We start from the raw sequence: 15233 nt of genomic DNA on the forward strand, positions 1-15233 counted from the left end.
AATTCAAAATGGTGGAAAATTTATCATGGCGGAAATTAACATTATCTAAATCTCGAAGATCGGATCAGATCGGATCGAATAATGATAATCGATTCAAGATCTTGAGAATCGGAATCGAATCGATTCTTGAAATTTGAATCGAAACCCAGCCCTACACAACACTGTGTAGCATGTAGTGCGCAACTTGACTTGATGTGCTACACCTAGATATAGTATTCGGTAGGGCATAATTAAATCAGAAGCAAGGATCATCTACTGGAGGGAGGAAATGGTGCAACAGGAGAGCAATTAGTTGACAATTTTGTTCTGATTCAAAGAGAAAATGATATTGATAAATTAAAAAGTTCTCTTTGTAGTTTGTTTCAGAAAGATGAGTGACAAATAAGAACAATAGAGAGTTAGTAAATGAAAACAGACATCACCGACTTGTTTCTTTTTAATGATTCAACAGCCTAAAAGCTTCGATTAAATTAGGTGAAGTTCGAAAGTGGAGCTTAAAGTTAAAAATAATTACCACCTAGTTTCATCACATCTATCTTTTTAACGAATCAGTGTTTTTGAACATGTTTGTACATGTACGGTTTAATGACTCAAAGACAATCCGTTGCTGTAACAATGTGATTGTGCACTGAGTGACAGCCTTTCAATGCGCAGAGACGCTGTTTAGTTTTCGCTACATTCGTTACAAAAAATGTCCTTGATTTTTGTGCATGCTATACACATCGTAACACTTATTTATATAGCAACACATAAATATAAAAAACAAAAACAAACAAAAGAAAATTGTAGTTATCCTACCAGTTGATGGTTTCAAATTACAGTTCAAATGGGAAACAGGTCCATGGGCACTGGTTAGCATTTGTGCATGTAATTGCATCCACTAGGCAGGCGATTCACCTTCACAGGATTATTTATGGCACAAAACAGGATACACTTGCCGATCACGTTCACATAGGGAAAAAAAATAGAGAACAAGAAAACGCAGCCTTGGAAAACACAAGGCAAACGTACAATAATTAATTTCTGACTCAACATTTCAGTAACAAATGACATGCACAGCTCAAATGACACATTAATCCAAATTTATTTAACACATCGATTCGACACTCATAAAACAGTCACTGTCACAACTCATGATACAAAGATGTTAGCTACACGCGGTAGCTTTAGCACACGGCTAACTAGTTCAGCTCGCGCTGTGACTGCGGCCTAGTCAACTCAGCTCATATCAAATCATTTCTGAAATAGATATCTGTCATAAGATAACATATGACAAAAAAAAGTCACTCACCAAAACGAGACTGCATCACATATTCAATTAAAGAAGATTGTTCAATAAAGATTATCACACTATAAATCTTTACTCCGATTTCACCTTTTACACCTTTCTCTGACGACAAGTTGATGCATCCAAAGTTTCCAAGTGCACACAATCACAGTTCCCGATAGATTATGATGATCATTTAGTACAAGGAGTTTCTGAAGAAAGTTTCCGTGCTGCTGTCTCATCTGATCTATTATCAAGAATATGCCGCTACTGTTGGCTCTCAGGGGTGGCAGTCACTGCAGCACAATCAGTGATTGGACGAATCGCGTGTTTTTGCCCAGTGGTTTTTACCAGTGCATCAAGTAAATTAAAAAAAATGGATGTAATTGAAAAAATAAATTTGTCCAGAACAGAGCGACAGGACTGAATTTAAACTGTTATAGAAGAGCTAATATACTGAGAATGAACTGGTGAAGGATTGTCTCTCTGCTTTATTTTATAAGAAATATTTCTGTGTCTAGAGTTCCTAATGCGCTGTACTCTCAACTTTTGTATAATAGTACTAGTCATATTTTTTTACACCAGGCATGAATAAAAGGAATGTTTTTTATTTCCTGTTTCGAAAACCACTGGAAACCAACGGACAGTAATGTATAGAGGAATGAAAATATGGAATCATTTACTATTGATATCACACATTTTTACAAGAAAAATTAGTTTTAAAAAAATATTCAAAGGAATATTTAATGGCAAAATATATTAAATTGTTGATTTTGATATTTGGAATGGATGATGGGTTAGTGCGTTTCATTGACTTGACTTTTTATTGTTGTTGATTAAATGTAGTTTTGTATGATTTACTTTTTGGGACCCCAGGAAGAGTAGCCACTGCCTAGAAAGAGGCTAATGGGGATCCAAATAAACAAATAAACTTATAACATTGATGGAAAATACCATTTACAGCCAATACAGGCAATTTACTGAGGAAAGTTTTTTTGACAGTTATAGCACCACATCTTGCCTGATCTCCACCACTTCAAGTGTCCTCAAAGTGTGCCCATGCATGTCTGTCAAATTTGTTGTAAATATCTCATTTTGTTTTGAAGTTTAGACAGTTCTGTTTATGAGAGAATAAAAATGATCCATGGGTGACAATGATTTAAAAATTTTATTTGTTTATTTATTTTTGTCAGTTCCTATCTTAATTGTGACATTTGGGCGTTATTGTTTAGCTATTGATCTATGTTTTCAAATTTCAAGAAATTTGGACTATCGGTTTCGAAGATAATTGCAAGTTTTTTAAGTGCTTAATGACAATGATACACAAACTATAAGGAGAAACCTGGCATATTTGGTATTGTTGGACTCGGGAAAGATTGAGGATTTCAAAGGACTAACGGTTGGGTGCGTTTATAGCCATTTTCATAAATTTTTTTCCATGTTGTAGCGCCACCAAGTGGCCAATCGTCGCGATTTTTTTCAAGTAATCTCAGATTGAGCTCATAAACACGTTTCCCAAGATTAGCGAAAATATCTCTTTCCATTCACGAGTTATAATTGTTTTAGTAAAAGTGGCCCTGGTGCCATCAAACATTTTGATTTCCCTTAGCGACCGTGAATTTAAATTAAGAATTTTTTTGATGATTATTGATAGTCTCTGTCCAGAGAATATTTCTGCATTGGTTTGGTTTCGATCGGGCAAAAAATCTAGGAGTAATTCGCAAAAGTAGGTTTTTCAAAAAACCTCAATTTACTCAAAATTGGCGCCGAAGGGCAAGCAAATCTGAGGCATGCATCTGGTCGGCCTCAAGCCAAGGATTCCAGCGATATAAGACACTTGAGCCTACGCCTCACGGTTGATGAGTTATGAGCCGTTTCGTACTTTTGCCCGCTGTAGCGCCCCCGTCAGGCCGATCGGGGCGGGCCTTGGTGACGCTGTAGGCGGTGTGAGTACTATCAGCCCCCAAAGTTTCAAGTCTCCACGACTTACGGTTTGGTCTGCCCGATCAGTTTTATGTCTGAATGTTGCATCATGGGAAAATTAACAATTACAATAGGTGTTCAGCACTGAAGTGCTTGAACCCCTAATAAGTGGCTAAAAAAGGGCCACAAAAAGGCCTCTAAAAAAAAAGTTATAGGGTCTAGGCGCTTGCCGTCTGCGCTGCTGCGTTCCAAAAACTTTATCCAGCCTTCTAACATGTGCCTCGGAGAGGAAAAAGAACGTTTGTTGCCCTTTTAGCTCATTTATCATGGAAATGTGGTGCATTTTTTTTTTTACCTTTTAAACTGTGACACCCCCACTGATGGCCCGATCTCCATAAAAGTTTGCATGCTTCTTTAGAATAATATGGCGCATGTGCTCAGCTAATTTGGTGAAGCTCTGCTCTTTTCCCCCCATTTTTCAGTCATTTAAATGTCATTTTGCATAGGGTAATACAGAGGCCTTCTCACCTTTATGACAGTTAAAGCGCCACCAATGGCCCGACGTCCATGAAAGTTTTCAAGCTTCTTCAGGATCACGTGACGCATGCGCATGCCCGATTTTGTGAGCTTGTATGCAAATCAGACAGCAAGATGGCCGCTTTCAGCCATTTCATGTGTTTTTTCCATAGAAATACATCATTTTGACACCATAGCGCCACCAAGTGGCCAGTCGCTGCGCCCTTTTTCACGTGACCACAGAATGAGCTCGTACATGCGTGTGCTGAGTTTGGTGCAAAAATCTCGTTCCGTTCACGAGTTATAGCCAATTAAGCAAAATGGGCTCCTCCCACTTCGAACATTTTGGCGGCCCTTAGGGACCGTGAAGCGAAATTTACACTTTTTTTTGATAATTATTGACAATCAGACTCCAGAGAATCTTGCCGCACTGGTTTGGTTCCGGTCGGGCCAAAAACCTAGGACTAGTTCGCGAAAGTAGGTTTTTGGAAAAACCCCAAATACCCTAAAATTTTCCCAGGGTGACGAGCAAATCCGAGGCATGCATCTGGTCCGCCTCGAGCCAAGGATTCCAGCGATATAAGACACTTGAGCCTACGCCTCACGATTGATGAGTTATGAGCCGTTTCGTACTTTTGCCCGCTGTAGCGCCCCCGTCAGGCCGATCGGGGCGGGCCTTGGTGACGCTGTAGGCGGTGTGAGTACTATCAGCCCCCAAAGTTTCAAGTCTCCACGACTTACGGTTTGGTCTGCCCGATCAGTTTTATGTCTGAATGTTGCATCATGGGAAAATTAACAATTACAATAGGTGTTCAGCACTGAAGTGCTTGAACCCCTAATAAGTGGCTAAAAAAGGGCCACAAAAAGGCCTCTAAAAAAAAAACTATAGGGTCTAGGCGCTTGCCGTCTGCGCTGCTGCGTTCCAAAAACTTTATCCAGCCTTCTAACATGTGCCTCGGAGAGGAAAAAGAACGTTTGTTGCCCTTTTAGCTCATTTATCATGGAAATGTGGTGCATTTTTTTTTTTACCTTTTAAACTGTGACACCCCCACTGATGGCCCGATCTCCATAAAAGTTTGCACGCTTCTTTAGAATAATATGGTGCATGTGCTCAGCTAATTTGGTGAAGCTCTGCTCTTTTCCCCCCATTTTTCAGTCATTTAAATGTCATTTTGCATAGGGTAATACAGAGGCCTTCTCACCTTTATGACAGTTAAAGCGCCACCAATGGCCCGACGTCCATGAAAGTTTTCAAGCTTCTTCAGGATCACGTGACGCATGCGCATGCCCGATTTTGTGAGCTTGTATGCAAATCAGACAGCAAGATGGCCGCTTTCAGCCATTTCATGTGTTTTTTCCATAGAAATACATCATTTTGACACCATAGCGCCACCAAGTGGCCAGTCGCTGCGCCCTTTTTCACGTGACCACAGAATGAGCTCGTACATGCGTGTGCTGAGTTTGGTGCAAAAATCTCGTTCCGTTCACGAGTTATAGCCAATTAAGCAAAATGGGCTCCTCCCACTTCGAACATTTTGGCGGCCCTTAGGGACCGTGAAGCGAAATTTACACTTTTTTTTGATAATTATTGACAATCAGACTCCAGAGAATCTTGCCGCACTGGTTTGGTTCCGGTCGGGCCAAAAACCTAGGACTAGTTCGCGAAAGTAGGTTTTTGGAAAAACCCCAAATACCCTAAAATTTTCCCGGGGTGACGAGCAAATCCGAGGCATGCATCTGGTCCGCCTCGAGCCAAGGATTCCAGCGATATAAGACACTTGAGCCTACGCCTCACGGTTGATGAGTTATGAGCCGTTTCGTACTTTTGCCCGCTGTAGCGCCCCCGTCAGGCCGATCGGGGCGGGCCTTGGTGACGCTGTAGGCGGTGTGAGTACTATCAGCCCCCAAAGTTTCAAGTCTCCACGACTTACGGTTTGGTCTGCCCGATCAGTTTTATGTCTGAATGTTGCATCATGGGAAAATTAACAATTACAATAGGTGTTCAGCACTGAAGTGCTTGAACCCCTAATAAGTGGCTAAAAAAGGGCCACAAAAAGGCCTCTAAAAAAAAAACTATAGGGTCTAGGCGCTTGCCGTCTGCGCTGCTGCGTTCCAAAAACTTTATCCAGCCTTCTAACATGTGCCTCGGAGAGGAAAAAGAACGTTTGTTGCCCTTTTAGCTCATTTATCATGGAAATGTGGTGCATTTTTTTTTTTACCTTTTAAACTGTGACACCCCCACTGATGGCCCGATCTCCATAAAAGTTTGCACGCTTCTTTAGAATAATATGGCGCATGTGCTCAGCTAATTTGGTGAAGCTCTGCTCTTTTCCCCCCATTTTTCAGTCATTTAAATGTCATTTTGCATAGGGTAATACAGAGGCCTTCTCACCTTTATGACAGTTAAAGCGCCACCAATGGCCCGACGTCCATGAAAGTTTTCAAGCTTCTTCAGGATCACGTGACGCATGCGCATGCCCGATTTTGTGAGCTTGTATGCAAATCAGACAGCAAGATGGCCGCTTTCAGCCATTTCATGTGTTTTTTCCATAGAAATACATAATTTTGACACCCTTTTAACAGTTATAGCGCCACCAAGTGGCCAGTCGCTGCGCCCTTTTTCACGTGACCACAGAATGAGCTCGTACATGCGTGTGCTGAGTTTGGTGCAAAAATCTCGTTCCGTTCACGAGTTATAGCCAATTAAGCAAAATGGGCTCCTCCCACTTCGAACATTTTGGCGGCCCTTAGGGACCGTGAAGCGAAATTTACACTTTTTTTTGATAATTATTGACAATCAGACTCCAGAGAATCTTGCCGCACTGGTTTGGTTCCGGTCGGGCCAAAAACCTAGGACTAGTTCGCGAAAGTAGGTTTTTGGAAAAACCCCAAATACCCTAAAATTTTCCCAGGGTGACGAGCAAATCCGAGGCATGCATCTGGTCCGCCTCGAGCCAAGGATTCCAGCGATATAAGACACTTGAGCCTACGCCTCACGGTTGATGAGTTATGAGCCGTTTCGTACTTTTGCCCGCTGTAGCGCCCCCGTCAGGCCGATCGGGGCGGGCCTTGGTGACGCTGTAGGCGGTGTGAGTACTATCAGCCCCCAAAGTTTCAAGTCTCCACGACTTACGGTTTGGTCTGCCCGATCAGTTTTATGTCTGAATGTTGCATCATGGGAAAATTAACAATTACAATAGGTGTTCAGCACTGAAGTGCTTGAACCCCTAATAAGTGGCTAAAAAAGGGCCACAAAAAGGCCTCTAAAAAAAAAATTATAGGGTCTAGGCGCTTGCCGTCTGCGCTGCTGCGTTCCAAAAACTTTATCCAGCCTTCTAACATGTGCCTCGGAGAGGAAAAAGAACGTTTGTTGCCCTTTTAGCTCATTTATCATGGAAATGTGGTGCATTTTTTTTTTTACCTTTTAAACTGTGACACCCCCACTGATGGCCCGATCTCCATAAAAGTTTGCATGCTTCTTTAGAATAATATGGCGCATGTGCTCAGCTAATTTGGTGAAGCTCTGCTCTTTTCCCCCCATTTTTCAGTCATTTAAATGTCATTTTGCATAGGGTAATACAGAGGCCTTCTCACCTTTATGACAGTTAAAGCGCCACCAATGGCCCGACGTCCATGAAAGTTTTCAAGCTTCTTCAGGATCACGTGACGCATGCGCATGCCCGATTTTGTGAGCTTGTATGCAAATCAGACAGCAAGATGGCCGCTTTCAGCCATTTCATGTGTTTTTTCCATAGAAATACATCATTTTGACACCATAGCGCCACCAAGTGGCCAGTCGCTGCGCCCTTTTTCACGTGACCACAGAATGAGCTCGTACATGCGTGTGCTGAGTTTGGTGCAAAAATCTCGTTCCGTTCACGAGTTATAGCCAATTAAGCAAAATGGGCTCCTCCCACTTCGAACATTTTGGCGGCCCTTAGGGACCGTGAGGCGAAATTTACACTTTTTTTTGATAATTATTGACAATCAGACTCCAGAGAATCTTGCCGCACTGGTTTGGTTCCGGTCGGGCCAAAAACCTAGGACTAGTTCGCGAAAGTAGGTTTTTGGAAAAACCCCAAATACCCTAAAATTTTCCCAGGGTGACGAGCAAATCCGAGGCATGCATCTGGTCCGCCTCGAGCCAAGGATTCCAGCGATATAAGACACTTGAGCCTACGCCTCACGATTGATGAGTTATGAGCCGTTTCGTACTTTTGCCCGCTGTAGCGCCCCCGTCAGGCCGATCGGGGCGGGCCTTGGTGACGCTGTAGGCGGTGTGAGTACTATCAGCCCCCAAAGTTTCAAGTCTCCACGACTTACGGTTTGGTCTGCCCGATCAGTTTTATGTCTGAATGTTGCATCATGGGAAAATTAACAATTACAATAGGTGTTCAGCACTGAAGTGCTTGAACCCCTAATAAGTGGCTAAAAAAGGGCCACAAAAAGGCCTCTAAAAAAAAAACTATAGGGTCTAGGCGCTTGCCGTCTGCGCTGCTGCGTTCCAAAAACTTTATCCAGCCTTCTAACATGTGCCTCGGAGAGGAAAAAGAACGTTTGTTGCCCTTTTAGCTCATTTATCATGGAAATGTGGTGCATTTTTTTTTTTTACCTTTTAAACTGTGACACCCCCACTGATGGCCCGATCTCCATAAAAGTTTGCACGCTTCTTTAGAATAATATGGCGCATGTGCTCAGCTAATTTGGTGAAGCTCTGCTCTTTTCCCCCCATTTTTCAGTCATTTAAATGTCATTTTGCATAGGGTAATACAGAGGCCTTCTCACCTTTATGACAGTTAAAGCGCCACCAATGGCCCGACGTCCATGAAAGTTTTCAAGCTTCTTCAGGATCACGTGACGCATGCGCATGCCCGATTTTGTGAGCTTGTATGCAAATCAGACAGCAAGATGGCCGCTTTCAGCCATTTCATGTGTTTTTTCCATAGAAATACATCATTTTGACACCATAGCGCCACCAAGTGGCCAGTCGCTGCGCCCTTTTTCACGTGACCACAGAATGAGCTCGTACATGCGTGTGCTGAGTTTGGTGCAAAAATCTCGTTCCGTTCACGAGTTATAGCCAATTAAGCAAAATGGGCTCCTCCCACTTCGAACATTTTGGCGGCCCTTAGGGACCGTGAAGCGAAATTTACACTTTTTTTTGATAATTATTGACAATCAGACTCCAGAGAATCTTGCCGCACTGGTTTGGTTCCGGTCGGGCCAAAAACCTAGGACTAGTTCGCGAAAGTAGGTTTTTGGAAAAACCCCAAATACCCTAAAATTTTCCCGGGTGACGAGCAAATCCGAGGCATGCATCTGGTCCGCCTCGAGCCAAGGATTCCAGCGATATAAGACACTTGAGCCTACGCCTCACGGTTGATGAGTTATGAGCCGTTTCGTACTTTTGCCCGCTGTAGCGCCCCCGTCAGGCCGATCGGGGCGGGCCTTGGTGACGCTGTAGGCGGTGTGAGTACTATCAGCCCCCAAAGTTTCAAGTCTCCACGACTTACGGTTTGGTCTGCCCGATCAGTTTTATGTCTGAATGTTGCATCATGGGAAAATTAACAATTACAATAGGTGTTCAGCACTGAAGTGCTTGAACCCCTAATAAGTGGCTAAAAAAGGGCCACAAAAAGGCCTCTAAAAAAAAAATTATAGGGTCTAGGCGCTTGCCGTCTGCGCTGCTGCGTTCCAAAAACTTTATCCAGCCTTCTAACATGTGCCTCGGAGAGGAAAAATAACGTTTGTTGCCCTTTTAGCTCATTTATCATGGAAATGTGGTGCATTTTTTTTTTTACCTTTTAAACTGTGACACCCCCACTGATGGCCCGATCTCCATAAAAGTTTGCATGCTTCTTTAGAATAATATGGCGCATGTGCTCAGCTAATTTGGTGAAGCTCTGCTCTTTTCCCCCCATTTTTCAGTCATTTAAATGTCATTTTGCATAGGGTAATACAGAGGCCTTCTCACCTTTATGACAGTTAAAGCGCCACCAATGGCCCGACGTCCATGAAAGTTTTCAAGCTTCTTCAGGATCACGTGACGCATGCGCATGCCCGATTTTGTGAGCTTGTATGCAAATCAGACAGCAAGATGGCCGCTTTCAGCCATTTCATGTGTTTTTTCCATAGAAATACATCATTTTGACACCATAGCGCCACCAAGTGGCCAGTCGCTGCGCCCTTTTTCACGTGACCACAGAATGAGCTCGTACATGCGTGTGCTGAGTTTGGTGCAAAAATCTCGTTCCGTTCACGAGTTATAGCCAATTAAGCAAAATGGGCTCCTCCCACTTCGAACATTTTGGCGGCCCTTAGGGACCGTGAAGCGAAATTTACACTTTTTTTTGATAATTATTGACAATCAGACTCCAGAGAATCTTGCCGCACTGGTTTGGTTCCGGTCGGGCCAAAAACCTAGGACTAGTTCGCGAAAGTAGGTTTTTGGAAAAACCCCAAATACCCTAAAATTTTCCCAGGGTGACGAGCAAATCCGAGGCATGCATCTGGTCCGCCTCGAGCCAAGGATTCCAGCGATATAAGACACTTGAGCCTACGCCTCACGATTGATGAGTTATGAGCCGTTTCGTACTTTTGCCCGCTGTAGCGCCCCCGTCAGGCCGATCGGGGCGGGCCTTGGTGACGCTGTAGGCGGTGTGAGTACTATCAGCCCCCAAAGTTTCAAGTCTCCACGACTTACGGTTTGGTCTGCCCGATCAGTTTTATGTCTGAATGTTGCATCATGGGAAAATTAACAATTACAATAGGTGTTCAGCACTGAAGTGCTTGAACCCCTAATAAGTGGCTAAAAAAGGGCCACAAAAAGGCCTCTAAAAAAAAAACTATAGGGTCTAGGCGCTTGCCGTCTGCGCTGCTGCGTTCCAAAAACTTTATCCAGCCTTCTAACATGTGCCTCGGAGAGGAAAAAGAACGTTTGTTGCCCTTTTAGCTCATTTATCATGGAAATGTGGTGCATTTTTTTTTTTTACCTTTTAAACTGTGACACCCCCACTGATGGCCCGATCTCCATAAAAGTTTGCACGCTTCTTTAGAATAATATGGCGCATGTGCTCAGCTAATTTGGTGAAGCTCTGCTCTTTTCCCCCCATTTTTCAGTCATTTAAATGTCATTTTGCATAGGGTAATACAGAGGCCTTCTCACCTTTATGACAGTTAAAGCGCCACCAATGGCCCGACGTCCATGAAAGTTTTCAAGCTTCTTCAGGATCACGTGACGCATGCGCATGCCCGATTTTGTGAGCTTGTATGCAAATCAGACAGCAAGATGGCCGCTTTCAGCCATTTCATGTGTTTTTTCCATAGAAATACATCATTTTGACACCCTTTTAACAGTTATAGCGCCACCAAGTGGCCAGTCGCTGCGCCCTTTTTCACGTGACCACAGAATGAGCTCGTACATGCGTGTGCTGAGTTTGGTGCAAAAATCTCGTTCCGTTCACGAGTTATAGCCAATTAAGCAAAATGGGCTCCTCCCACTTCGAACATTTTGGCGGCCCTTAGGGACCGTGAAGCGAAATTTACACTTTTTTTTGATAATTATTGACAATCAGACTCCAGAGAATCTTGCCGCACTGGTTTGGTTCCGGTCGGGCCAAAAACCTAGGACTAGTTCGCGAAAGTAGGTTTTTGGAAAAACCCCAAATACCCTAAAATTTTCCCAGGGTGACGAGCAAATCCGAGGCATGCATCTGGTCCGCCTCGAGCCAAGGATTCCAGCGATATAAGACACTTGAGCCTACGCCTCACGGTTGATGAGTTATGAGCCGTTTCGTACTTTTGCCCGCTGTAGCGCCCCCGTCAGGCCGATCGGGGCGGGCCTTGGTGACGCTGTAGGCGGTGTGAGTACTATCAGCCCCCAAAGTTTCAAGTCTCCACGACTTACGGTTTGGTCTGCCCGATCAGTTTTATGTCTGAATGTTGCATCATGGGAAAATTAACAATTACAATAGGTGTTCAGCACTGAAGTGCTTGAACCCCTAATAAGTGGCTAAAAAAGGGCCACAAAAAGGCCTCTAAAAAAAAAACTATAGGGTCTAGGCGCTTGCCGTCTGCGCTGCTGCGTTCCAAAAACTTTATCCAGCCTTCTAACATGTGCCTCGGAGAGGAAAAAGAACGTTTGTTGCCCTTTTAGCTCATTTATCATGGAAATGTGGTGCATTTTTTTTTTTACCTTTTAAACTGTGACACCCCCACTGATGGCCCGATCTCCATAAAAGTTTGCACGCTTCTTTAGAATAATATGGCGCATGTGCTCAGCTAATTTGGTGAAGCTCTGCTCTTTTCCCCCCATTTTTCAGTCATTTAAATGTCATTTTGCATAGGGTAATACAGAGGCCTTCTCACCTTTATGACAGTTAAAGCGCCACCAATGGCCCGACGTCCATGAAAGTTTTCAAGCTTCTTCAGGATCACGTGACGCATGCGCATGCCCGATTTTGTGAGCTTGTATGCAAATCAGACAGCAAGATGGCCGCTTTCAGCCATTTCATGTGTTTTTTCCATAGAAATACATCATTTTGACACCCTTTTAACAGTTATAGCGCCACCAAGTGGCCAGTCGCTGCGCCCTTTTTCACGTGACCACAGAATGAGCTCGTACATGCGTGTGCTGAGTTTGGTGCAAAAATCTCGTTCCGTTCACGAGTTATAGCCAATTAAGCAAAATGGGCTCCTCCCACTTCGAACATTTTGGCGGCCCTTAGGGACCGTGAAGCGAAATTTACACTTTTTTTTGATAATTATTGACAATCAGACTCCAGAGAATCTTGCCGCACTGGTTTGGTTCCGGTCGGGCCAAAAACCTAGGACTAGTTCGCGAAAGTAGGTTTTTGGAAAAACCCCAAATACCCTAAAATTTTCCCAGGGTGACGAGCAAATCCGAGGCATGCATCTGGTCCGCCTCGAGCCAAGGATTCCAGCGATATAAGACACTTGAGCCTACGCCTCACGGTTGATGAGTTATGAGCCGTTTCGTACTTTTGCCCGCTGTAGCGCCCCCGTCAGGCCGATCGGGGCGGGCCTTGGTGACGCTGTAGGCGGTGTGAGTACTATCAGCCCCCAAAGTTTCAAGTCTCCACGACTTACGGTTTGGTCTGCCCGATCAGTTTTATGTCTGAATGTTGCATCATGGGAAAATTAACAATTACAATAGGTGTTCAGCACTGAAGTGCTTGAACCCCTAATAAGTGGCTAAAAAAGGGCCACAAAAAGGCCTCTAAAAAAAAAACTATAGGGTCTAGGCGCTTGCCGTCTGCGTTGCTGCGTTCCAAAAACTTTATCCAGCCTTCTAACATGTGCCTCGGAGAGGAAAAAGAACGTTTGTTGCCCTTTTAGCTCATTTATCATGGAAATGTGGTGCATTTTTTTTTTTACCTTTTAAACTGTGACACCCCCACTGATGGCCCGATCTCCATAAAAGTTTGCACGCTTCTTTAGAATAATATGGCGCATGTGCTCAGCTAATTTGGTGAAGCTCTGCTCTTTTCCCCCCATTTTTCAGTCATTTAAATGTCATTTTGCATAGGGTAATACAGAGGCCTTCTCACCTTTATGACAGTTAAAGCGCCACCAATGGCCCGACGTCCATGAAAGTTTTCAAGCTTCTTCAGGATCACGTGACGCATGCGCATGCCCGATTTTGTGAGCTTGTATGCAAATCAGACAGCAAGATGGCCGCTTTCAGCCATTTCATGTGTTTTTTCCATAGAAATACATCATTTTGACACCCTTTTAACAGTTATAGCGCCACCAAGTGGCCAGTCGCTGCGCCCTTTTTCACGTGACCACAGAATGAGCTCGTACATGCGTGTGCTGAGTTTGGTGCAAAAATCTCGTTCCGTTCACGAGTTATAGCCAATTAAGCAAAATGGGCTCCTCCCACTTCGAACATTTTGGCGGCCCTTAGGGACCGTGAAGCGAAATTTACACTTTTTTTTGATAATTATTGACAATCAGACTCCAGAGAATCTTGCCGCACTGGTTTGGTTCCGGTCGGGCCAAAAACCTAGGACTAGTTCGCGAAAGTAGGTTTTTGGAAAAACCCCAAATACCCTAAAATTTTCCCAGGGTGACGAGCAAATCCGAGGCATGCATCTGGTCCGCCTCGAGCCAAGGATTCCAGCGATATAAGACACTTGAGCCTACGCCTCACGGTTGATGAGTTATGAGCCGTTTCGTACTTTTGCCCGCTGTAGCGCCCCCGTCAGGCCGATCGGGGCGGGCCTTGGTGACGCTGTAGGCGGTGTGAGTACTATCAGCCCCCAAAGTTTCAAGTCTCCACGACTTACGGTTTGGTCTGCCCGATCAGTTTTATGTCTGAATGTTGCATCATGGGAAAATTAACAATTACAATAGGTGTTCAGCACTGAAGTGCTTGAACCCCTAATAAGTGGCTAAAAAAGGGCCACAAAAAGGCCTCTAAAAAAAAAATTATAGGGTCTAGGCGCTTGCCGTCTGCGCTGCTGCGTTCCAAAAACTTTATCCAGCCTTCTAACATGTGCCTCGGAGAGGAAAAAGAACGTTTGTTGCCCTTTTAGCTCATTTATCATGGAAATGTGGTGCATTTTTTTTTTTACCTTTTAAACTGTGACACCCCCACTGATGGCCCGATCTCCATAAAAGTTTGCATGCTTCTTTAGAATAATATGGCGCATGTGCTCAGCTAATTTGGTGAAGCTCTGCTCTTTTCCCCCCATTTTTCAGTCATTTAAATGTCATTTTGCATAGGGTAATACAGAGGCCTTCTCACCTTTATGACAGTTAAAGCGCCACCAATGGCCCGACGTCCATGAAAGTTTTCAAGCTTCTTCAGGATCACGTGACGCATGCGCATGCCCGATTTTGTGAGCTTGTATGCAAATCAGACAGCAAGATGGCCGCTTTCAGCCATTTCATGTGTTTTTTCCATAGAAATACATCATTTTGACACCATAGCGCCACCAAGTGGCCAGTCGCTGCGCCCTTTTTCACGTGACCACAGAATGAGCTCGTACATGCGTGTGCTGAGTTTGGTGCAAAAATCTCGTTCCGTTCACGAGTTATAGCCAATTAAGCAAAATGGGCTCCTCCCACTTCGAACATTTTGGCGGCCCTTAGGGACCGTGAAGCGAAATTTACACTTTTTTTTGATAATTATTGACAATCAGACTCCAGAGAATCTTGCCGCACTGGTTTGGTTCCGGTCGGGCCAAAAACCTAGGACTAGTTCGCGAAAGTAGGTTTTTGGAAAAACCCCAAATACCCTAAAATTTTCCCAGGGTGACGAGCAAATCCGAGGCATGCATCTGGTCCGCCTCGAGCCAAGGATTCCAGCGATATAAGACACTTGAGCCTACGCCTCACGATTGATGAGTTATGAGCCGTTTCGTACTTTTGCCCGCTGTAGCGCCCCCGTCAGGCCGATCGGGGCGGGCCTTGGTGACGCTGTAGGCGGTGTGAGTACTATCAGCCCCCAAAGTTTCAAGTCTCCACGACTTACGGTTTGGTCTGCCCGATCAGTTTTATG

Source organism: Scardinius erythrophthalmus (assembly GCF_964197995.2).
Source record: "Scardinius erythrophthalmus genome assembly, chromosome: 10".
NCBI classification, from domain to species: domain Eukaryota; kingdom Metazoa; phylum Chordata; class Actinopteri; order Cypriniformes; family Leuciscidae; genus Scardinius; species Scardinius erythrophthalmus.